The sequence below is a fragment of the Mesoplodon bidens genome, assembly GCF_964165515.1.
Source record: "Mesoplodon bidens genome assembly, chromosome: 14".
Taxonomy (NCBI): Eukaryota; Metazoa; Chordata; class Mammalia; order Artiodactyla; family Ziphiidae; genus Mesoplodon; species Mesoplodon bidens.
The window spans coordinates 85005543-85029689 of NC_138170.1; positions in this window are offsets into that span (position 1 = coordinate 85005543).

The window sequence follows — 24147 nt, forward strand, 5'->3', positions numbered from 1 at the left end:
CACATAACAATATTATTTTCTTAAGGCATCATGGTGTAGTGGAATTAGCAGGGGGTTTGGAGTTTTAGAGCTCTGCATTTAAATCCTAGCTTTTCCACTATGATATTGGGAAATTTAATTGATCTCTTTGAAATTCAGTTCATCATTCACTTACAAATTGAAGTAATAATATTTACCTTATTCTTTACAGTGGGGATTACATACTATGACCTCATAAAGAGCTGATCAGGACATAACTGGTCCAGCATGATAGGAATTTCCCACAGGCTCCCATGGATAATGCTCGCAATACCCCTGTGCATATAATCCGCCATCCCCACTTGAGGAAACAGAGACTCCAGGAGTTTGAGGTATTGCTGAAGGTCACATCTGGAAGAGTTGAGGTCTGAATCTATGTCCATATGTTCTCAAGTCTGTGTTCTTCCTGCTGTACAATATGACTCCGAGTACGGGTCAGTTGTAGGAGGCTTTTGTCTCTTTCACCATACTTCAGGGTTCACATTCGGGAAGCTAATCAGCCTAGTAAGAGTGAATCATTTCAATATATTTTTGAAAATTGATAACATTCTAAGAATAATATAAAGGCTCATTGTTTTTCCATTTTGAAATACTATTCAACACTTGAAACACTATTCAACACTTGAAACAATTATTAGCTGTCTAAAGTTAGACATTCAGAGCCCTAAGATCATGTATTTCACTTTATGAAAGCTTTTGCATCTTCACCATAATTAATCAACGCTGAGAGACCTTCCAATGTTCTACCAGAGTTGCAAAAGCTCCATGAGGCAAGCTGGAAAATAAAAGTAGGTGTGGCCTTTGTGACCAGTCTCACACCATTATTTTGCACCCTTTTGGGAAATGTTGTCAGTTGGCTGAAGGAAAGCAATGCCCCCTTTCCTGAGAATCTCCCGGACATATGGCACAATGTGGCAACATGGGTAGACAGAGCAGTTAGCAGTTGCTGCTGTACTGCTGGCTTATTTCCACTTTACGGCTTCATATGAAGCTAAAATATCATGCTGGGGACATATGCTTGCCGGCTCTGCACTTGCTGCCTGCAGCTCCAAACTCCTGTATTCTAATGGTAATTCCACAATCTGTTCTTTGACAGCTCAGGGCCAGATGATATGCCCGCTCCTGACAGGGGCATCCTTTCATGAAATACTGGCTTCCAGGCACCTGAGTATGGGAACAATCAGAGTCGATGCTCCACAAAACTGAGTTAGAAGGAGGCTTCAGAGAGTGAAACAGCAGACTGCTACTCAAAACGAAGTCCGTCGTCTACCCAGCAGGGCTGTGTTAGAAAGCCTTTCCAGGAGGGGTGAAGCTTTCTAAATTCAACACTGAAGGCTTTTGGAGTGATTTTCTCTTCCCTGTTGATAGATCTGGAGGAAGCCTCCCCGGGAAACCTGTGTCTGTGCAAGGTTCATGTTGTGCTTGCTCTGCTTGTAGGATGGCCCTCAGCCCAACATTTGGTGAAGAAAGAATAGGATGAGGCAGCCCTGCAATGAGAAGCTTGAATGCCCCACACCCTGTGGGCATACTCTTTGTTCCCAGTTCTTGAATATTCTGTTCCCTCTTACTAGCTATTTGACTGTATCACTGAAAAAATACTTTTGTCTTTCTCTCTCTCTCCCTCTCTCTCTCTCTCTGTCTCTCTGTCTCTGTCTCTGTCTCTCTCTCTCTCTCTCTATATATATATATAATGTACGTATTTTAAATATATATGTATATTTAAGTGTGCACACCTATACACAAGTGTATATTTTCTCCAATAATGTTTAGCATCAAAATACACACACATATCTTAATTTTTATTTTTAAAAATATGCAAAGTAGATATGAGCATCACCATTTTTCAAAGAAGGAAATTGAGCTCAGAGAAGACAATATGGCCAACAAATCAAGTCAGTAGTGTCTGAACAGTCTCCTACTATGAATTCCTTGAAATCTCAGATGGAAGGAACATTCTTTAAAAGGTACTCTTAGCTTGTAAGAAAGACAATTTTCCATGTGTCAGACATGCATGAGGTGCAGAAAACCAAAACCCTAAGGAAACAGAATGATTGGCAGGCAGGGTAGGGCTACAGAGTGAGTAGCCTAAGGGTGAGGCTGTGAGTCAGTTGGTTGAACTCCTTGGCCTCTGTGATGTAGAGACGTGCAAAACTACAGAACTTCTGAAAGACTTTATTCCCAGGGAAGAGATGGACTAGAAAAAAAATCCACTCATGAGTACAGTGCGATGGCAAGGAAGTTTGTCCTATCCCAGGCACTGGGGGAAAATGAAACAAAAAGCAAAACCAATTTCCTGAGAAATCAAAACTCCAGCTTTCAAAGCATGAGTTTTGGGTTACAGTTCATAACATGCAAGTAGTCAGGGAATCGTGAACCTGATAAATTAACTTAAACATTGTTCCCAAGCTGCTTTTACCCAGGGGTGACCAGCGGAAACAAGTGTAAACTGTTCTGAAGAGTCTCTGGCCCACTACCCAGGCTGCAAAAGACTTTGAGAGGAAGAAACAAGTTTGAATGGGATGGACATGAGCTCTGTGCCTGCACCTGCACCAGCAGGCCTCCATGAGCTGGAATTTGTCTCAATAAGTCCTGACTCAGGGTAACACCTCTTGGTTCAAGGAGTACAGCAGAAACACAATGTATTTGCTCCCTAGCCTGCACTGCCTCTTCAAGAATTTCTAGCTTAGATATCACTGGAAGAAGGTGCTGGTTTTCCCTTTCACTCCAAAATAGCTCAGCAAGCTGTCCTTGCACTAGAAGTTGGGTCACTGTCGGACCAGTTTTGCTACTCTGCTCCATCCAGGACCAAACTGATTTTGGGATCACGAGCTGGAAGAGCCCCTGGCAGGAAGCTCATCTGGTGGTCTCCCAACCTAACCTCTTCACCCCTCCTCCCAAACCTTCCTTAGTGTTTCCTTTGCTTCCATGAGACAAGCACCAAGGTCTCTTCCTTAAGCCCATTGTTGTGCTTTAAATTAAAATGAGACTAGCCGATTAAGTGAGGTCCCAGATTTGCAGGCTATAGCCATCTGAACTGGAGGGCTTATCCTGCCTTCAGGGTCCTGACTTCTTTTGATAATTCCCTCTTACAGAGGCCAGTAGAGACGAGGACTCTGCCATCATGTGACTCCATATGAGCCACATTTCCCTTCTGGAAGGACAGGCACACCTAGTGATTCTTCCCCTTGCCTGGCCTTGGTACTGGAATGAGTTGAAGCATGAACCACAAGGAAAGTCTACATCTGCAGAGGAGCTCTGTGTACAGTGATTCTTCAGTCTTGGCTTTAAGTGTCTGTGGTAGAAAAGCACAAATTTATGCTTCTCCAAGGAGAGTGTCTGGGAAAGAGAAGAATGTTACTGTGAATTAGCTTCTATTTGCTGAGATTAGCAAAATATTGTAATACAGGAAACTTTGGACAAGAAACAGCTATTTAGAGAAGAAACAGAAACAACTAGACAGTCAAAATATGGAGCTTTGAAGGATTAGGAAAGACAAGAATTTCTTGACTCTACAAAGGAAGGGCAACAATTCAAAATGGGCTTGCATAACAAAAGTAAAAACAAATTTCCAAAACTTAAAAATCTTAGTTCAGCAGAGAGACTCAATAAATAAGCAGAGGTTAGGTTAAGAAAATTGTCCTCTTGTTCAAGATGATTTTTCCAAGAGTCTCAAGACAGCTGTCATCAGTGTGGAAGAAAGGGACTTAGGGAAAAAGAGGAAAAGCTAAAGCAGGTTTGGGAATCCTATCTAGTCATGGACCGTGAGTCTGAATACTGACACATGGGACTAGTTAGAACCAGGTAGACCAGAAGTCCACTTATTTCTGAGCAAACTATGTTTCCAAAGAAACCATTATCCTAGATTAAAGATCATTCATTGACTGTAAGATCACTCTTTCACCATTCCAAATGCCACCAGCATGAAGATGCCTGTGAAGGCTGTGCAGACTTCAGAAGGCCATACACCTCTCTGCTCACCTTGGATATGGCCGTGGAAGATAACCTCCTAGAAGCTGCATATATGAGCACAGAGAAAAGTGGACTAGGAACTCACTACAAGAAAGTAGATTGAGGACCTACTGAGAAATTTCTCCTACTGCTAGAATGAGGGCTTCTTCACAATGCCTCCCCAGGAGGGTGATGAATTTCTAGAGACCATGGCTGCTATGTTTCCCATTTTTCCACGTTATAAATGGGGAGGGGTCACTGTGGTTGTCCTGCAGCAGCTCCATCATTGATAGTAGTTACGGATCGGTGAGTGATGAAGGAGGTAGGTAAATTTTCCTTTTGTTTACAGGTCACCAGATCATGCTGTCATGTAGAAATGCACAGATGCACTCCAAAATTTACCACCCCCATATTAGTTTGCTAGGACTGCCATAACAAAATACATAGACTGGGTGGATTTTTATTTTTCTCATAGTTTTGGAGACTGGAAATCCAAGATCAAGGTATTGACAGGTTTGTTTTCTCCTGAAGGCTCTCTCCGTCGTTTCAACTCTCAGAACCCCAGTCCAAAGGGAAAAAAATAATTTACAAGGTTAAGAAGTTAGACAGGTATGATAATTCTCAAAGGCAATATAGAAAGGTAATAATGGAGCATAATTTTGAGAAACTTAAAACATAAAATGCCAAGTAAGCTGTACTTGAAGTATCAAGGTTATAGGTAAAGAGTTCTGAAAAAACAACAACTCTAGGAAATTGTAAACACATGAGCTTTCTTAAGAATCTACTGAAGGAAGAGCTTCATTAAGTCAAGCAATAATTTGGAAAAATCAGTAAAATTATTCATGATGACAACATACACAGATAATTTTAGAGCTAATAGTAACCTTATGAAGCCATGGCTAGAAGAATAGCACGTAAAAGTTGTATATCTCAACAAAGTAGAAATGATGCAACTAAAAAATTGGAGGAGATGGGGGAGAGAAAAGCAAATGTAGAATAGCACTGATGGTGAATACTTGACAAGTCAAAGGACAGCATTTAATATGGACCAAGTGAGAAAATGGTTATATAAGAAAAAAGGTGATTAAAGGTACTTTCAAACTTATGAGTGCAAAGATAACTACTAAGAAAGAAATACAAAAGTATTTTTAAATACCAAAGGAAACACACAAAATAGAGAAGAAATACAATAAATATACCATAGTATACAGTTTTTATAAAATAATATGACAAAGTGGAGAGCAAACATACCAGTCATATTAATAAAAGTGAATAAACTTAACTCACCTAATAGAAGAAACATATTTAAACATTAAATCAAAAAAATTCTGAAAATGCTTCAATGTCCAATTTAATCATAATAATTTTATTATTTTAAAGTTTTGCAATAAATACCATTCACTTCTTGGAAGCCTAAAAAAACAAAAACACAAAGCAACACTCTACTGCATAGTTGCATATTTGCAAAAGACACATAAAATATAGTGATTTTAAAGGCTTATAATAAAATTTTGGACAAAAATATACCAAAATGAGGCAAGAAGAAAGTGGAGATTGCAATACTGAACACAGGCAAAAGTTAAATTCGTGGTGAAAGTGCATGACATATTCAGCCTAGTCTCTAACAATTTGAGAGAAAAAGAAACGAGTGATACAAACCATCAATCAAAATATTAAAAATGTATGAATCTGCATCTTCTTGCAAATTTTATTTGTTTGATATTATTTTAAAATTAAACCTGAAAGTAGTGGGGTTTTTTCCCACACATTTTGCTATATTGGCAAAGGGATCTTTTAGAATTTGTGCAGCATGATGAAAATTAGGGATTTGGCAAATCTAAAAACCTATATCTCGAATTTATTCTTTGAATTTGACTAAACAGTTAAGAAAATCCCTAACCCAGAAGTCTTGTCGTTCTTTCAAGAATTGGCTCAACCTCATTGTATTAGTTTCCCGTTGGTGCTGTAACCATTTATGATAACCTAGTGGCATAAACCATAAAAATATACTACCTTACAGTTCTAGAGGTCAGAACTCCAAAATGGGCTTCACTGTGTTGGCAGCACCAGGTTCTTTCTGGAGGCTCCAGGGAAGAATGTGTGTCCTTGTGTCTCTGCTTCCAGAGACTGCGGAACTCCTTGGTTCCTGATCCCTTCCTCCCTTTCAAGGTCACCATCAGTAGATTGTGTCCTTCTCACATTGCACCTCTCTGACCTTGCCCTGGCCTTCACATCTATTTCTTTGACCCTGACCCTTCCACTTCTAAGGACACCTCTCAGTATGTTGGGCCCACCTGGGTAATCCAGGACAATCTAGTTTTAGGTCAGCTAATGATCAATCTTAATTCCCTTTCTCAGGTTCCAGTTATTAGGATGTTGACATATTGGGGGCCCTGACTGTGTTTTCCATACTCACCTATGAAACTTTCCCAGAAAGTCACCCAGAAAGATTTAAGTGCTTCTTCTTTTGTTTTACTATGACACCTTTTATATCTCCCCAATGAGGTTATTTTCACATTTTATTGGACTGTCTCCCTGGTAACTTATGAGCTCTGAAAGGAGAGGAAACTTGTTTTCTCATCAGATACCCTGAGTGCCTTGCAGAGCTAATTATATAATACTGTTTATACTATTATTAATGCATGTTATTATCCACATGTCAATTTATTTATTTATTTGTTTGTTTGCTTATTTTTGGCTGCACCACGTGGCTTGTGGGGTCTTAGTTCCCTGACCCGGAATTGAACCCATGCCCCCTGCAGTGTAAGCGTGTAGTCCTAATCACTGGACCGCCAGGGAATTCCCCTCGTATGCCAATTTATAACCATATTCTTGCTTTAAAAGAGCGACTTTTCATAAAAAAATATTCTCGTCAATTGTAAAACCTGATATTTTCGTATTTATATGTTTCAGTATATGTTGCCTGAATCTCACAGAATTAACTTGTAATTTAATGACTATAGAAGTTCATTTTAGGATCTAGTCCTTGTCGGTGTGTTCAGCCTTAATTTACTAACTTCCTACACATTGTTCTATATTTTACCATAAAGAGCTACTTAACTATAAGGTTATATTTGGGAGTTTCTATATGCTAGAATTACATGCTTTGTCTAACATCATTGCTTAAAAATCTCCAAACTTCTCCTGCTCTTTCACGCCTCCCTTTGTTGGCAATGCTGTTTTCTAGTTGGACTGAATCTTGTTTCCTCATTGTACTTCAGTTACTTCTTTCTGTATATGTGTGTCCTGCTGTTCAATTAAACATTTCTGAGGTCTGAGACCCTTTCTAATTTTGTATCCTCGTGGAGTACAGCAGTACTTATCACATCATATTATCTAATAAATATTCATGTAATGAGAAGAGAAAAGAGGCCATGTTCCGTGGAAGTATAAACTGAGTAGAGATTAGAATGTGAATGTTTTAAAGAGTAGCTCGACTGTCAAGGTTGTGAGGAGTCAAAGGGCCTGATCCCTGGGTCTTGAAGAAATCATACTGGGCAACCTGATTAGTGTCACTGAGCCTAAATGTCCTCCTCTGTAAAGTAGATACAAGATTATGATTTCTCCTTATACAATGTTTCAGCTCTGTGCCAGCATTTATTCTAAGAGCTAGAGATAGAGCAGTAAACAAAACACAAATAAATACAATTAGTGCCTGTCCTGATAGAGCTCACATTTTAGTGGAGGGAAAACAAGGGAGAATATATACGTGTGTGTGTGTGTGTGTGTGTGTGTGTGCCAAATAGTAATGAAGGCTGTGAAGAAAAGCCATGCAGAGCAAGGGAACAAGGAGTAATCCCGAGGCAAGGGCAGTGGGTGCATGATGGAGATGTTCATTAGACTGGTTGTGAAAGGTCTTTCAGGTATGAGTCCTGGGACAGCATTGGAGCAGAGACCTAATCAGCATGAATGCATGAGCCTGAGTGATATACCGTGGATCAGCATTTCAAGCAGAAGGCAGAGCAAGTGAAAAGATGAGAGAATGCAAGTAAATTCATAGAGTGCCTGGAAAATAAGCAATATAAGCAGACACTGAATGATATATTTTTCTTTTTTGTATGAAAAATGTTCTTTTAATAAAATTAAATATACAAAGTGTCTGGAATATAATTAGGCAATAAAATATCACTGCTTCTCCTTTATTTAGAAGGTATGCTCAAAGAATATTTGTGGAGGACCTACCATCAGACAGATTATTTCTTTTATTGTGTGCTTTGGTCATGGAGAGCCACTGGGAGTGGATGGGAGGAAACATGTGGTGATGATGGTGCAGTTAAGATTCTGGATTCATAATGTGATTCTTACCTATTTAACTTTGCATCCATAATACATTTCTAGGGACTATCCTCAAAATAGCTAACATGCCATTTTAAAGAAATGGAGTAATTCATTTCTGTAACTACTGGAAACAAAGACACTTTCAATGTGCAGATAATTTGTATGGCTAAAGCCCATTGCTTAAGTATTTCAGTGTGTCCAGGAGATATAAATATTGCTAGGCAGCACTCAGTGAGTTCTGGGAAATAAGAGCCTGATATATGGGGCAGCTGCTACTAATAAGCCAAGTTCCCGCCTCCCCTTCTGCCTGTGGCCTCAGGAGAAAGGGGAGATGAGATTGCGGCCTTCCTTCCCTCAGGGAGATGGCCCCTCAGCTGTTAGCTTGCTGAACAACAGCCGAGGGAGGGTAGACCAGCTGGCCGGAGACAGACCTTCTTTCACTATGACCCCCTCTTGGGAGATGGGCTCAAATAGAAATGCAGAAGAGCGAGTCAGACCTTCCTAGAAGCAGTGAACTGTGCACAGGCCTGAGAAAGACAGGCTGTGTGTTCCAGTAAGACAGGCACAGGCTGGGGCGAAACAACTTGAACTCTGGCATTGGTTACCGGACTTGAGTAGTCACTTTCCAATATTTCTCTGTTTTTTCCTATCAATAAACTAGAAGTCTTTGGACAATCTCCTTATAATCCCCTCCAGCTTTGAAAAATGTCTCCTGGTTTAAAAATAAACTGAGATAATGGTCATGATAGTGTCAGAAAAGAGAAGCAGCATATGAACACATGGACGTTTTCACTCTGTTCTGTCTGTGGCCCCATGTTCATAAGCACTTTCCTTATGGACAAACTGTCTTTCCTGGAGAGATCATTGACGATCCTAACAAAGTTATTAATACACAAGGGGACAAACATTTTTTTCAACTGTCATTCACTCACACTTTCTCTCTCTTTTGCTTTCTTGCTTTTCCTGTAATAGAAAAGTAATATACAAGGGACTTTTTAAAAATATCAACCACATATGTACCAACATAATGTAATATCTGCTGAAAAATTGAAAAACAGCTCTGAAGAATAGCAGATGAACCTGGTTCTAGAGACACTCTAGCCTGGCATCAAATCTCCACTCAACCTCCAATTATGGGACCTACTGCTAGTTTCTTAAGCACTTTTTTTTTAAATCTATAAAAATATAATAAATCATGTCAATGGACATAAATTATCAATAATAGGTGTTTTTCACTGATGGTCTTCCCTTTTATCTCATTCATTCTTACTTACAATGAATGTGTGTATAATTTATAATGACACATTTTTTTTCACCAAAATGTTATTGGATGAGATATATTTAGTTGCTCTCTTGTGTTTGCGCCTCTAAGCAATTTCCATTAGAAAATATTGTTGAAAGCAACTTAAGTGTCCATCAACAGATGATTGAATAGAAAAGATGTGGTACATATACACAATGGAATACTACTCAGCCAAAAAAGAATGAAATAATGCCATTTGCAGCAACATGGATGGATGGACCTAGAAATTATCAGAAATTATCATACTAAGTGAAGTAAGCCAGACATAGAAAGAAAAGTATCATATGATATCAATTACATGTGGGATCTAAAAAAAATCATACAAATGAACTAATATACAAAGAAACAGACTCACAGATATAGAAAAATAAAAGTATGGTTACCAAAGGGAAAAGGAGAGGGGGAAAATTAGGAGTTCAGGATTAAAATATACATATTACTATATATAAAGTAGATAACCAACAAGGACCTACTGTATAGCACAGGGGACTATATTCAATATCTTGTAATAACCTCTAATGGAAGAGAATATAAAATATGTATATATATTTATATATATATATGTATAACTGAGTCACTTTGCTGTACACCTGAAACTAACACAACATTGTAAATCAATTATATTTCAATAAAGATTTTAAAAAATATATTGTTTATAATCACTCTGTGAGCATCTTCCCATGTGTGTGTTTTATTTTTGTTACCTTGCTACTTCTCTAATTGTACCCAATGTCAAGGCCATGGCCACGGACAGGTGTGTCCATTCCAGCACAATAGCTAAGACCTGGGCACGTTATTCTAAAATGATTCAACACAGTAACAGGTATAAAATTAGGCATGCTTTTCTTTTGCTCTTAATTTGTATTTTACTTCATCACTCTTTAGGCTAAACTAATTTTTGAAATGGGCTTGTTTCTTATTTGTGTGAAAGCAAAATCAGAGACTCTTGTGACACATTGGCAGAAGACAAGGATACGGTGTAAGGATTGCCTTCTACTTTCTTGGACATCAGATAAATCCCCAGAAAATGCACAAGCTCATGCTCTCCCCTCCTCAGAAAGAATATGCTTGGATGGCATAGTTCTCTAGTACCATGGGGGCAGAAAAAGATGGGCCTCTTGATGACAGGCAAAAGTAGGGAGGAATTTCAAAGAAGTGAAAATCAAAATTATGCTTCCCTGGATTAATGGCAGAGATAAGGTATTTAGGCTGCTTTTTAGAAAGCTCCTTTTGTATTGAGATTTTTTCACAGGGTAATGATACTGCATTATTTAAAATAATCAATAGTTTTTTTGACAAAATAATAATCATATGTAGAGAGATTTGGAATGAAAAGATCTCATAATAAATGTATGACAAGTCTAAGCAGTGGGACAACCATTAACATGGCTGTCTAATTCTAAGGTAGCAGAGTCTGCTAAAAACCTTATTTTCCGCCCTGAACATATTCAGTCCTTGTAAGTCTATCATATTCTCCCCACAAATCTCAAAAAAGGCCCTGTTATTTTCTTCAAAGAATCTGACAATAACTTTGGCATCTAATTGTGCGTGGGCTGGGCTTCACTGTGTTCATGCTTCAGAGGAGATGGAGACTGTTTTCTGACTCTTGGGAATTCATATTTATTAAATATCACCCTTCTTTTTTTAGATTATTTTTTTAACCAGTTGTGCCTGGGGCTCTGCACTGGAGAGAAGTTTGGAATCCAGGCCTGGTCAATCTCAACCACTCCCAAAGAGAGTGGGACAGTTAAGGGGTTCCACTAGGTCTGAAGTGTCTTACAAGGGAAGGATCCAAAACAAGGAAAACTGGCAAGTGACAGCAAAGGGATAAAGACCAGGGCCCTTAGACTGAGAAAAGGAACCGGCAGAAACAGCCTCACGACTCTGAGAAATGACCATAGCAGTGTTCTCTCCTAAACAAGCCAACTTTCTTCTTTCCATGGTGTTTTCATTGCACCAGCCTGGTTACACCCCAAACTTCACAGAACCCAGCATTCCTCTTTGCACACATAAGCACTCAACACTCTATGGCTTACTTAATCTGATTACTACCATCCCTAAAATATAATTATTTTAGAAATCAGAATATTTGCATCAGCTGTCTCAGCTGGTCCTCTTTGGGTAGGTCCACTGACAAGGGAAGCCAGATAATAACTAGGAGCAAGGGGGTTAGATGAACAGTCCAAACGTTTTGTAGCTCAGTCCCTACGAGCCTGATATTATATCATGTGTCTCTGCAGGACAGAGTCATTTTGTCTCAGAGACTAGAGCTCCAGGTTCAGGGACCAATTATAAGAAGCCAGCCAATATTTGACTGTATTTTCTAAGCTTCTTATTAGACCCAGCTCCTTTCACAGTAACTATAGATGCCGTAGATCTCCTTTAGATAAGCAAATACTTCAGTCTTGTTGCAAGTAAGTTTTGACCTTTATCTCTAGGTGACTTTGCATGGCCCTGCTTGATCCATTATGTGTTGATTTACAGTTTATCTCCCATTGGACAGCCTTATAGGTCTGAGTTATTTGTTACATCTCATTGTCACCCACTGTACTGATGAGAGGGTTTTCAGCACATCCACCAGTAGACCAGTATCTGAGTGGGAGAGATTGAATTCTGCCGTGGAGCTAGCCCCTGGGGATGCGGGGAGCATGCAGACCTGTGCCCTTCTCCATTCCCAGTGGCTCTCCCAGGTGATGCTTGGGTCAAGTTGACAGATTTTCTAAGAAGTTCTGTTCAGTGAACCTCCTGTGACCTACCTCCTGTCACTGTGAGTTCTCTGAACAGTCTCCATCCCTGACCAAAATTTACACTCAACATCAATCCTGCTGCCAAACACTGTCTTGGGAGAAGGAGAAGACATTGGGAAAGGTGAATACAGGGTCACAAGGTTGTTCCCACAATTCAGCCACCCTGTCTATACACAGCTGAGACGTGTGCCCAGGAGGTGGTGGTCACTCCCAAGGTCACAGAGATTTGCAGGCAAACTTCTTAAAAGGAGTTATAGGTCTATCAGCTGTTGGACTTTGAGAACGTCTGTTTTTCTCTCTGAACTTCATGTGTGAACCAGCATGACAAAATTTGTCTTGAAGTATTGCAACTGCATTAGGCTAATGTTTATTTCAGATATGTTTTCTTATGCAGAGGTTTATCTTACCCACTGCATTTGTGGGTTTCAGTTTCAAGAAAGGACAGCCACCAGCTAGTATGAGATACTTCTCAGCATCGACTGACAAACATAGTGTTTTTAGAGCTTGAAGCAAGCTCTAAAAAGAAGAGGAAGAGAGAGTAAGAGATCTTTTAAAAATGTTTTCTTTACTACGTCAAGAATCAAATGTGAAAAAGCCAGATGGTAGAAGTTTATACATAGTGTGGAACATTCCCTTATTTCTGCCTCTGATATTTCTATCTCTTGGCCACGAGGTTTAGTGGAGGACAAGCAGTTGTCAGGGAGAAGTCACAGTCCCAGGTACCACTTCTTCCAGGGTGGTTTGATGGGTGGAGAAAGGATGCAGGGGAAGAGAGAAGACTCCGTGTTTCTCCTGTAGCCCATCACGATGGGGGGAGGCTGCCTGAGCAACGTGCAGATGGGCTCAGAGGAACTTGAGAATGGGAGGGACCAAAGAATAATGCCAGGTGTGCTGAGGGACAGCTCAAAAGAGTCTAGGAAAACTCTTCAGATGGCCACTCACCACCTGCACAGTGAATGGCATGGCACCTGCAGCAGCATCTGGAGATGTGAGGCGGAGGCCGTTCTTCCTGCTTTTTGTGGTCCACGTGTGATGGACCTTCCTGTACTCTCAGGTCAGGGGACACAGGCCTCCCAGGGCACTTGCAAACCATCAGAGCCTGGAGTCAAGATGAAGAGGCTAAATAGCTTGAGATGTCAAAACTGGAGGCAAAATGCCAGGTACACGTGCTCCAGCAGTGAATCCTTAAAAACCAAAAGGCCAGACAGGTCACCTGCAGTGCAAACCAGTGATGGTCATACTAAGTTTACCGAATTGGACTAATATTCACTTTTGGTAGATGTCCCTCCTAAGCAGGCTGTGAGGAAGGTCAAGAAATTAGAGCCAGGCACCAAGAAATATATTATTATTATTAGTTATTACTAAATAGAAAATAAACTACATATAAATGATATATTCTCTTTATATTGAGAAAACTGTGGGGATTCTACAACATGAAGGTTAAATAAGATGAGGCAAATTAAATGTCCAAGAAATGTCCTTTGGTCCATAGTAGGTAAGGGATTTTGTATCAGGAGTTTGCACTGTGAGGTCTAGGAGGGGGACCCCAGGGTTAAGAGTGATCTGAAGGGTTCCTGGCTTCTACGGCTGAGTGACTGATGCTGTCTTTCACCCAGAGAAGGAAAAGCAGAGCAGGACAAATCTCAGAAGGAAAGATCGAGGGGTCACCTTTCTGGAGCTGCTTTTGAAATCCTAAGAATAGATGCTGAGTATCTCAGTGGAGAGGTCTGATCAAGAGATGTAGTTTGTGAGATAACTCTGTACAGACACTGATTATAGGCATGGGCAGGGGTGAGATTGCCTGGGGTACAGAACAGAAAGAAAAGTCTCAGGCCCTGGCCATGTGGAACATCCAGGTCACGAGAATGCGGCCACCACGGGCCAGAGAAGGAGAAAATAATGAGTCCTGGTCAGCAAGGCAGAGGATACTTCAAGAAGGGCAAACATCTTCAAGGGATGTTTTGATGGTTCATCTTTTTTTCCATCTCCAAATAAAATCTATGTAGTCTAGAAAATATATCTGGTTATATTTTAATGTAATAAAACTTGTGTATCTAACGGGAAGAACTCCATTTAATTTTGGGGTCTCTCAGTGTCAAGCTGAGCGATCTTTAACAATTGCCTAACTGCTTCAAATCTCATTTTTCTAAAGTACAAAATGGGATTTTAATAATCACAAGGCTGTTGCAGAACAAATGAGATCATGTAGATTGAAGTGCTTTTGATATTAGATACGTGTATGTATGTCAGCGTTTTTCACCAGCCATAAGTTCCTCCAGCTCAGGGGCTTCTCTTACAAAGTTGGTATTTAATATTTGTCTAAGTAGTGAATGAATACATGGAACTTGCCCATTAAGTCTTCTTTCAAAACGTGTGATTCAGGTACAAAAAGCAAGTTTATACTTTACAGATATTCCAACAAATTGCAAAGAAAGGAAAAATGAGCTTTTGTTATAGATGGCGTGCCCAAAAGTCATCTCCAATAGTTTCTCCTTTTTCCCATTTCAAGTAGTTCACACAGTCCTATGTTTCAGCAGAAAAGGAGACCTTTCAGTACTGCTTCATAACTGAACTAAGTGAACAATTACAAATACATTTTTACTTAGTCAAGAAGTTAACTTCTCTAAAAAAAAAAAAAATCGCACCATTTGAAACACTAATCCCCATGAGCCAAACTTCCAAGCTCTATGCTTTATATTTTGTTTTCAATTTTTTTCTGATTTATTTGTTACATTCTACGTGCAATTTAGTGATTTATATCTTTATCAATCAATCATTAATCAATTTTTCAAATCTATTGACCTACCTTACTAGACTATAAAGCCTGAGAGATATCATGTATTATTTCTTCATAACCTACCCTAATTTTAGAACGTTCCCTACTACTTCACACAACAAGCTTGTTAAAGAGATGTTTGTTCAGTGAATGAAAAAATGAATGAATGAATAGATCAATGCCAAAGTAAGAGAGAACTTGTATTAATTTATAGTTTTCCTGTTTTTCAGATACATTGCAGGCAATAAAACTAATATGATATACAGCAGTGTTTATATATCAATCTTTTTTTTTTTAATTCCAGGTCGAAGAAGAGATGTATTGAAAGAAACACCCATAAAGTGAAAAGTCATTACTCTCTGTTTTTTCATTTTCATTTTTCATTAGGTATGAAACTCAAAATACTCAAGAATTCATGTTCATACATGGCCCCCAGGCTATATCTAAAGCATGTTGTTTTTCTCCAAAATAGTTTAACCTCCTTTTGACATGTGAAGATCAAAATTTAAAGCCTTTTAATTTCTAAAATTTAGAATCATGTCCAGTAAACATAACCCCATCTGACAACATGCATTCTTTCAAAGCTTCTCTGTTTTTGTCAGAGGGAGAAGCATGCCATAGGTTAGCAATTTGCCTGTCAGGGATCCCTCAGCCTGAACTCATCTATTTGAACTTAATCCAAGTAATTTAGTAAAGGTATTAAATGTCTTTTCATTTCTTTCTGATTTGAAAAAACATAAAACCCTATAGGGTCTTTAATTTTGAAAAGACTTATTTATTTTATTTTATGTTTTCTTGAAATTTTATATCCTTAAATAGTTTCATTTCACTCCAGGTTATCTTAAAGCAGCTCTTGATGTAAAAATCTAAAGAAATTCTTTAAATGGATGGCAATTATTTATCTGATTTGCATTTTTCCAGCCTAAAAAGAGGGATAATTCTTGACTATAATTAATTAATCTTCTGTTGTATACTATTTTAAAGTTTTTTTAAAAAAATATTTCACAACATTAGCTTATTTGTTCTGTGGTAGGAAGAACAGAGATCAAATATCCCACATTATAAACAAGGAAATAATGTTCAGAGAGGTTAGGTGACTTTCCTGAGATCACACAGCTATTGGCAGAAATGTGACTGGAACACAGCTCTTCTCTACCTCATTCCTATGCCTGCTGCATTGAGGGGCTTGAACAGCCTTCAGCTCCCTGGGGCCCCAGAGAGAAAGAGCAAAGATGCTTCTGCTCCAGGTCTAATCCTATGTGAAGTTGGGATACACTGAACACCCTTAAGGTTCAGATACCATGCACTCCTATAATACATCTTCTGTAATTAAAGTAATTCTAGGGGATTTCTGTCACTTTCACGTTTATGATCTTTATCATAAACACTCTATGAAATTTAGTGTTTTCACTAAATTTTCTCATCAGTAATATCTACCTTCATGAAGCCGTGCAGGAGGGTGGAGGTGGGGATTAGGTGATGGATGTCCCTCCAACAAAGACAAATACACTTGGAAGGAAAACCACACGCTGGTCCCTATTCTAGGAGATGTGGATAGTAGGGAGCAAGGCTGAAAGGGTCCTGCTAACATGTTCTACTGCAGAGACATTAAATGTAGAGAATGACATGAATATTATTTCTTCTCACATCAGGGAGACCTATGGTTCATTGTTTTTGCAGAGTCCACTTGGGGCTAGACTATGAATGTGTTAGGACATCATGTTTCTGATTTCTTTCTTCAGTTGACTCTTTGAGATTAAGATATGGAAATCCATTGGCTCCCAGTCTTGTGTCTAAAATGATGTGTCTGTGATCATTTCCAGATCTTCTGTTCTGATATCCAAGTTTCCCTTGGTGCAGGGAGGCAGGGTCTCTGAGAGGAGAGCAGCCCTTACGTGCTGAGGCTTCAAGGTTGCTGAGGAAGCCAGAGGAAGGCCCAGGAGGGAGATTTCCCTGCAAGACATGGCCCTGTGACCATCCTTTTCTCTGTACTCATAGTCTCCTATGCCTTCCAGTACAGGGTTAGGGGCGAGACTGTCCCCCAGAAGGTCATTCTCATTTATCTCAAACAGAACTCAAATAGGAATCACAAAAATGATGAAGGGGTGGGAAAATAGGACTCCAGGGGGACTTTCGGGTAATGGATTTTTTAGCCTAGAGAAAGAACAGCTGAGGGTGACTTCATGAAAGTCTAACTTTACAGCAGGTTGAAGAAAAAGTTCTTGAACTATAAAAAGGATGGTCTAACAGGAGGGGAGGCATCACCAGTAAGTAGCTCTTAGAGGCTGGTTATGAGCATCCTGAGAGGCAGGCATGGCTGGCTGGAACTGAGCCCCCTGTTCTTGGACTTGAGCTTGAAGCCTCCAGCTAAGAGTGAAGCTTCAGGTACCTCCGATGCAGTGGGGTCTTCTGCTCCATGCGCCATCAGGAAGGTAAGCCCAGGCTCCCGGAAGAAACAGACAGGTACTGCTTCTCTCTGAGGAGCGTCTGTAGGTATCACACACCCAAGTCCTATGTGTTATGTGTTTCCTCCATGCCGGCCATCAACAATTCAAATCACCAGACATTTATTGAATTCTTTTTATGTCTCATGTTTTTATTTATTTATTTATTTTTGCAGTCTTCTTCAGGTTTTCTGAAAATGTTTTTTCCTCAACTGTAAAATAGAGGAAAACATCCTGATTCACTATCTTACAGAGTTATTGTGAGTATAAAAAGAAAAGATAATCTGCATTATTTCAGGGCACCTCACAAAAGTTTGTTATTAGGTCAATAAAGGGGTACTGTAGACTGCTGCTGTTGGCTCCCACCTGCTCATGAGGCCCAAAGTCAAACACAGTCAAATATTTAGGAATTTTGTGAGCCGGGTATTCATCTGTTGGTAACTTGAAATTGGCCTTGGTGGGAGTATTTACAATGCAGAAATCGGAGAAGGCTACAAATCAAAGTTTCTTCTGCTCCCCTGGAGAGCCAGTTTACTTAAACTTCCCTGGCTACAAGTACATTAAATGAGATTTATATTTATTTATGTTTGATTGGGAAAGAAGACAATATTTAAAAATTATATATATGTATTTTAAAGTTGAAATAAAATGATGTGCATTTTTTAAACAAAATCTAACATGTGGCAAAAGTCTTTCAACCAGGTGAAAGCTGGTATGTGTGTGTACCTATGACACAGACTTGATTGTATGAACAGGTTCATTAGCTTTTACTTTTTCACATCAGACAGGAGTTGAAGCTCAGGGGGTTCTTGACCACCCAGTCTCTGACTCACTGTGCATCACGGCATCTGCGTGGTCCTTGGTTGAGCTCCCCCTTCCTTGACTCTCCTTGGTGCCAAAGTAGGTCCCAGGGAAGAGCTGGCTTCCAGCCTGGGTACCACAATCTTTTTGTGGTCTTCTTGACCTGAAATCAGGGGACACAGGGATCCTCAATAAGTGTGTCCACATGTATTTACACATCTCTTAGCTTTGTTAGATGGAATCTGTGTCACTCTCTCTTGTCTTTGCTTTTGTTACCATTTTTAGAGAGTACCATGTTTACCATTTTGAAAATTAAATTTAGAAACCACTTTATTGAAAAAAATTGAATTGGTTTTTATGTTATCTATTTCTATATGGTAATGATATTTCCAAATGATGGATGATTGTTGATAAAGCAAACTTCTTACAATCAATACTGGAGGTTTTCATCAGAGAAAGAACATGACTGACAAGTTACTCCAAAATTGGCTGAACAGGAGCTTGTGTATTTACAGGGGGCAGGATTGCGTTTTTTTTAGTTGAATGATTCCAAAGCATCTGGGGATATAGTAATGTATATAACTGTGTAATTATTATATGCGGTGGATAAGAGAGAAGACAATTAAGACTGCTATTCAGCTATTTGCACTCTGAATGCAAGAACATTATCTATTATTTTTTACTGTGGGATTCTCAGCATCTAGAATAGTGGCTGGCACATGGTAGATGTTTGACCTATACTCACCAATGGGTAAAAATAAACAACACTGAACAAGTCGTTACTTTCCTCTGGAACAAAATCCTCCCCATTACTCAATTTGGAAGGCAGTTGCTGTGGTACTTTCTACCACATGGATATTGAAGTCGGTCAGACTTTCGTTAAAATCCTTGAAAACATATTAGCATGGATGAGCTGTTTATTGGTTTTGACATTTGCTTCATATGAAATGGAGATCATAACTATATCGCAAAATTCCTGTGACTGTAAATCAGAAACTATATTTGAAGTACTATACAGTGTTTTAAATATAAACTATATTTATAGTATTAGCACATTACCTATCATATAGGATGCTTAAATAAATATGAATTTCCCTGTCTTTCCCTGGGAATCTAGGACCCCCTCTCAGGGAAGATTGATGTAATGGGTGAGGGGAATCACTTGATTTGGGACCCAGGTGGGTGGAACCACAGGTGCTACATCGTTACAAACATCTGGGAGCAAGTAGAACTTGCTCATATGCTCGTGTAAACTGCTCATATGTTTTATTTTAATGAAGCTTTTGCACTCGGCAGAAAAAGACGTGCTGAATACAGTCTGCTTTTCATCATCATAAGTTCACTTTCAGTGATTATTAATAGTAGCTTACTGAGTATATGGAATAGAAATGGATACACATGAGTCAGGAATGCAAAGCTTTATTGTAAGTGGAGAAAGTGACCCCAATAAGCATCCTGCTCTGTCTTGATAGCCTTGATCAACAGCTGCACACATTAGATGATTAGACCTTTAGTGGCAGTCCTGTAATTTTGTCCTCTTACAGAATCTTACCAATCAGTATTTCTGTTTCACACTTTAATGGTTGATGGGTCTGGCTGTAGTTCTACAGGTACTTAATACCTTTCCTATTGATTTATTTCTCAGTGGAGAAAAATAATTTATTCAACACCATTTACTGATGTTGTACATGGTGTCAGGCACTGTTCTGAGCTCCAGGAAGGCAAAAGTATAGAGAACACATTCCTGTCTTTCTGTCTGGCGAGGGCTGGAGACATGCAATCCATTCCTCTCACCGAAATGTGCTGAGTGATCCAGGGGCGATGTGTACGGGAAGCGCTAGGAGAATCAACGGGGTAGCAAAAAAAAAAAAAAAAAACATTTTAGAGAATTGGGAATGGAAATAGCATTGGCCTGAGACTTGAACTACTTCAGGCTGAGAAAGCAATAAACTCCTCAGCAGAATCTGGCCTCTGGGGCGCTGATGCTGTGTGTGCCACGTGACCCTCTGAGATGCTGGGACCTGAAAGGGCTCATGGCTTCACCTTGGCCATCCCTCAGGCTTGACGACCTTTGGTGCCCTTCCTTGAAAGCTCCTCCTATACAACAAGCTGGTCACTTCTACTGCGAATTTGGGCAGGGCCTGTCATCGTAGTCATTCATATCTCCACATTCTGAATTCTTTTCAGAGATTCTGTGCCTTAAAGATCCTCCTTCCTAAGAAGAGAGGGAGCTTGATTTCGGAAGTCTATTAGAAATGATGGTTTTAATGCTGGAAGTATTTCCTGTAAGTAGGCATGCCTCCATGTGAACTCCTGACAGTAATAAAATTAACAGCTTTATTTACGGTGGCAGCAGCACTGAGCTGTCGCTCAGCTGATGACGCCTGAGTGCAATACATCACTGCAGTGAAGGGTTTTCTGATGTAGGTCTCAGAAGGTATAAGAAAAGCTTAAGTAGCAAGTTAATTAAGGAGGAAAAGTCAAAGAACAGTGAGACTTCAAGATGAAGATACAGATAGAGGAGGGTTTTTTGTTGTTTTGTTTTGGTTTTACCTGTGGGCTCTTCCAAAAAATGTTCAAAACTAAATTTAATGCCTCTGACTCCTTAGAGAATCAGCTTACCTACCATTAACTGATTAAGATGACCACTGTTGAGTTTTCTGTTATTAAGTCCAAGGGAGATGCTTTTAAATTATTAAAATTACATCATTCATGCTGAGTGCTAATAAAGCTGGATGGTATATTAGGAACATTAATTTGGGAGAGAGACAGATCTTAGTTTAGTTTTTGGCTCTGCCACTGCATTACTTTGAAAATAGTCTTTACATTCTCTGACCTTCAGTTTCCCCTCTAGGAGATAACAGTCCCTACTACATCAAGTTGTTCTAAGTTTGAGACAAAATATGTAAAATGCCAACACAGGGCATGCATAGAGTGAATGCTTATTACATGGCAGCTCTTATTTATACTATATTAAATGAAAAATTAATATTCCCAACAGAAACTGAGACAACTTATGTAGACATTTCTTATAAGGTCTTTAGGTATCTGTTATCATCAGTCGATTACATTTATTTTTTTTAATAGAATAAAATGTAATTATCCATAACCAGGTGGTTATAGGTTAATCTTCAGGTTAAAAAAAAAAAAAACAGATCAGTAAAGAATTCATAACATCTTAGAATAGGGGATTTGTTCCACTTTTAGAAGTGGCTTTTGGTGAAAATGCAGTTTTGTTGAAATGGGGAGGAACTTGTGGTTGAGAGACCTGGTTGGATCCTGTCACTTCTTAGCTCCGTGACCTTGGGCAAGTCATTCAACTGTCTGATGGCCCCAAATCCTTTTTACAGCCACAAAATAAGAATGGTGAGATTTACCTCTTTGCAATGTTTTAGTGGTTTAATAGGATACTGTTAGCATTCCTGATCAGTGAAGTTACAAAATTTACACTTGTCCTGTTTAAGCCTTGTAAGATTACAGGTCACTGAAAAAAAGGCTGTAAATCAGATCAGAAAAAGAAGCATGAGTCTGGGGAAGGACATACCACCCACAAAAGAAGAAAAAAATCAACAGATCTCTGAATCCTGTAAAGAGAACGAACTTGATGGTCTATAGAGAGTTGCTAGAATAATGCCAGAGGACAGAGCATGTAAGGAAAGCAGAGTCAGAGCAGTACGATGAATGTTGAGTAGGTGATCAAAACCTGAGGACTATCCAGAATTCAGGGTTCAAGACCGAGCTGTGGGGCAGTGACAACCAGCCATGAGAGGGAACCAGGGAGGGAGATTGCACATGCGAGAACTTTCTACAGGTCCAAGCTGCTTTCCCCAAAAATGGCCCGGGCACTGGTTGCACTCACTTCTCATGTGTGTATGTTTTATAAAATCACATCCTGTGGGCCTGATATTCATAGGGCTATAAGTGTGATCGGAACCCCGGTCCCATTAGACATAAAACAAGTATCACGTTTGGCCTGTTCATACCCAAGAGAGGGATATCACATGTGAAAAAGACAATACCAGACATTGTTGGAAAGTTGGCTTCCATATATCAAGAAAATCGGGCTTGGGTCTCCTGTTTGGGTGCTCAGACAAGAATGGAGCTCTTGCACCCACAGTGTCTATTGAGTGAACAATCTCCTAACGTCATTAGGAATTCTAGTACAGCAATGACTGAGAAATCTTTTTTTTTTTTCATGCTATTCCCTCCATGCTAGAGGCTAGGATTACTAAACTCTATTCCAGGTGCAGTACTGACATTCATCTTTCTATCCACCGTCCTCTGATGTTGTGAAAGAGATCATTTCTACTCAAACACTTAAAGCCCGTGTTCTCTGTCACATTTGATGATAGGATTTCCCTTGCCTTTATTAGGTTTACATTATTCAGATACTGTATAAAAGAGCCATTGTTTTACTAAGTTAGAAAAATAAATTAAGTCTTTGAGTGGTGGATGACTTTGATAAGAAACTCTATTGGCGGAAATATAGGGAGTTGATATTTGTGATGTCTGTTTAACTCAAGGTATTTATCTGGGACGGCTCCAGCTAGGCAGTTTCTATGCAGGCAGCCACTGGCTCTGCAGGTCGAGCAGCTTTTCTGCTCCTTTTTCTAAGTGGGGTGTTAGTTTGCAGTACACTGATTTAAAGCATGAGCTCTCTATAGGCAATCTCCCTCACGTGTGCTGTGAGGATTTCAGGTTGGATTCCTGTGGTGCCAGTTGAAAATCAAAACTTTATTTTGTGGAAAATAAGTTATTAGCACTTTGGGAGGGTTCTAATAAAGAACCCAATCCAAGGTTATTCCAGAGAAGGATGTCACTACAACCTGAAAATCATTGGTTGAGCAGTTTGTCATGGCAATACGTTGATCTCAATTAAAGAACTAGAGACAGCAAAAGAAATAATTAAAAATGAAGTTAAAAATAACATTTATTGAATGTCTACTTCAAATTAGTTTCTATGCTAAGGATCTTACATGGATATTTATTTATTCTTCTCAATAAACAGTCTTTTATAGATGAGGAAATTGTGGCTCAGCTAGATTAAGCTATGCACCCAAAGGCATCTTCCTAGAAAATAATAAAGCTGACTCCAGTGTCCATGCGTCTTCTATTAGCTCGGCTTAACTCTGTGGCTTTCATTTTCTACTATCATATTATACAGTACTACTCATGATGATTAACCATGAGTGACAGTGTTGCTTGACTATTTAGATTGGCAAGTGAATCAGTCACAAAGATTTACTTAAAAGTTGTTTAAAAAACAAAAGAGATATTTATATATGCCTATATTTGATATGTGTATGAACAAAATATTTTATGGTGTAATTATTCTTTTTAAAAATTAATAAACATAATTTTGGAAATGAGTGGAGTTTTTAAGACTAAAAATGAAAGAAACTAATATAAGGTCTGTAATCTACTTGATAAAGTTGTTTCACATGATGGTACATGTTAACAATACTGTTACCATTATATATGTATACTGGAGTTGAACAATTAAATAAATTAAATAAACAGCAAATGATCAGAGTCCAGTTAATCACTGTTTGAATAGGAAGTTACAGATAAGCAAGGAAAGAAGGCTAGAAGGATTCATCTGCTGATGGATTAGAGTTAAAGACATTAAAAAACTCATAATTAGCTTAATATAGACACAGAAGGTTACATACGGACATATTTATAGATGCATGTATACACACAGGTTAGCATACACACATATACACACACATCTCTTTTTATTCTGTCAGCGAAGAGGGCCTAGAAATAATGACATCCCTGTAGTAATGAGCACACTTAATCCTCATTTCTTGGTTTCTAATACCATTCTCC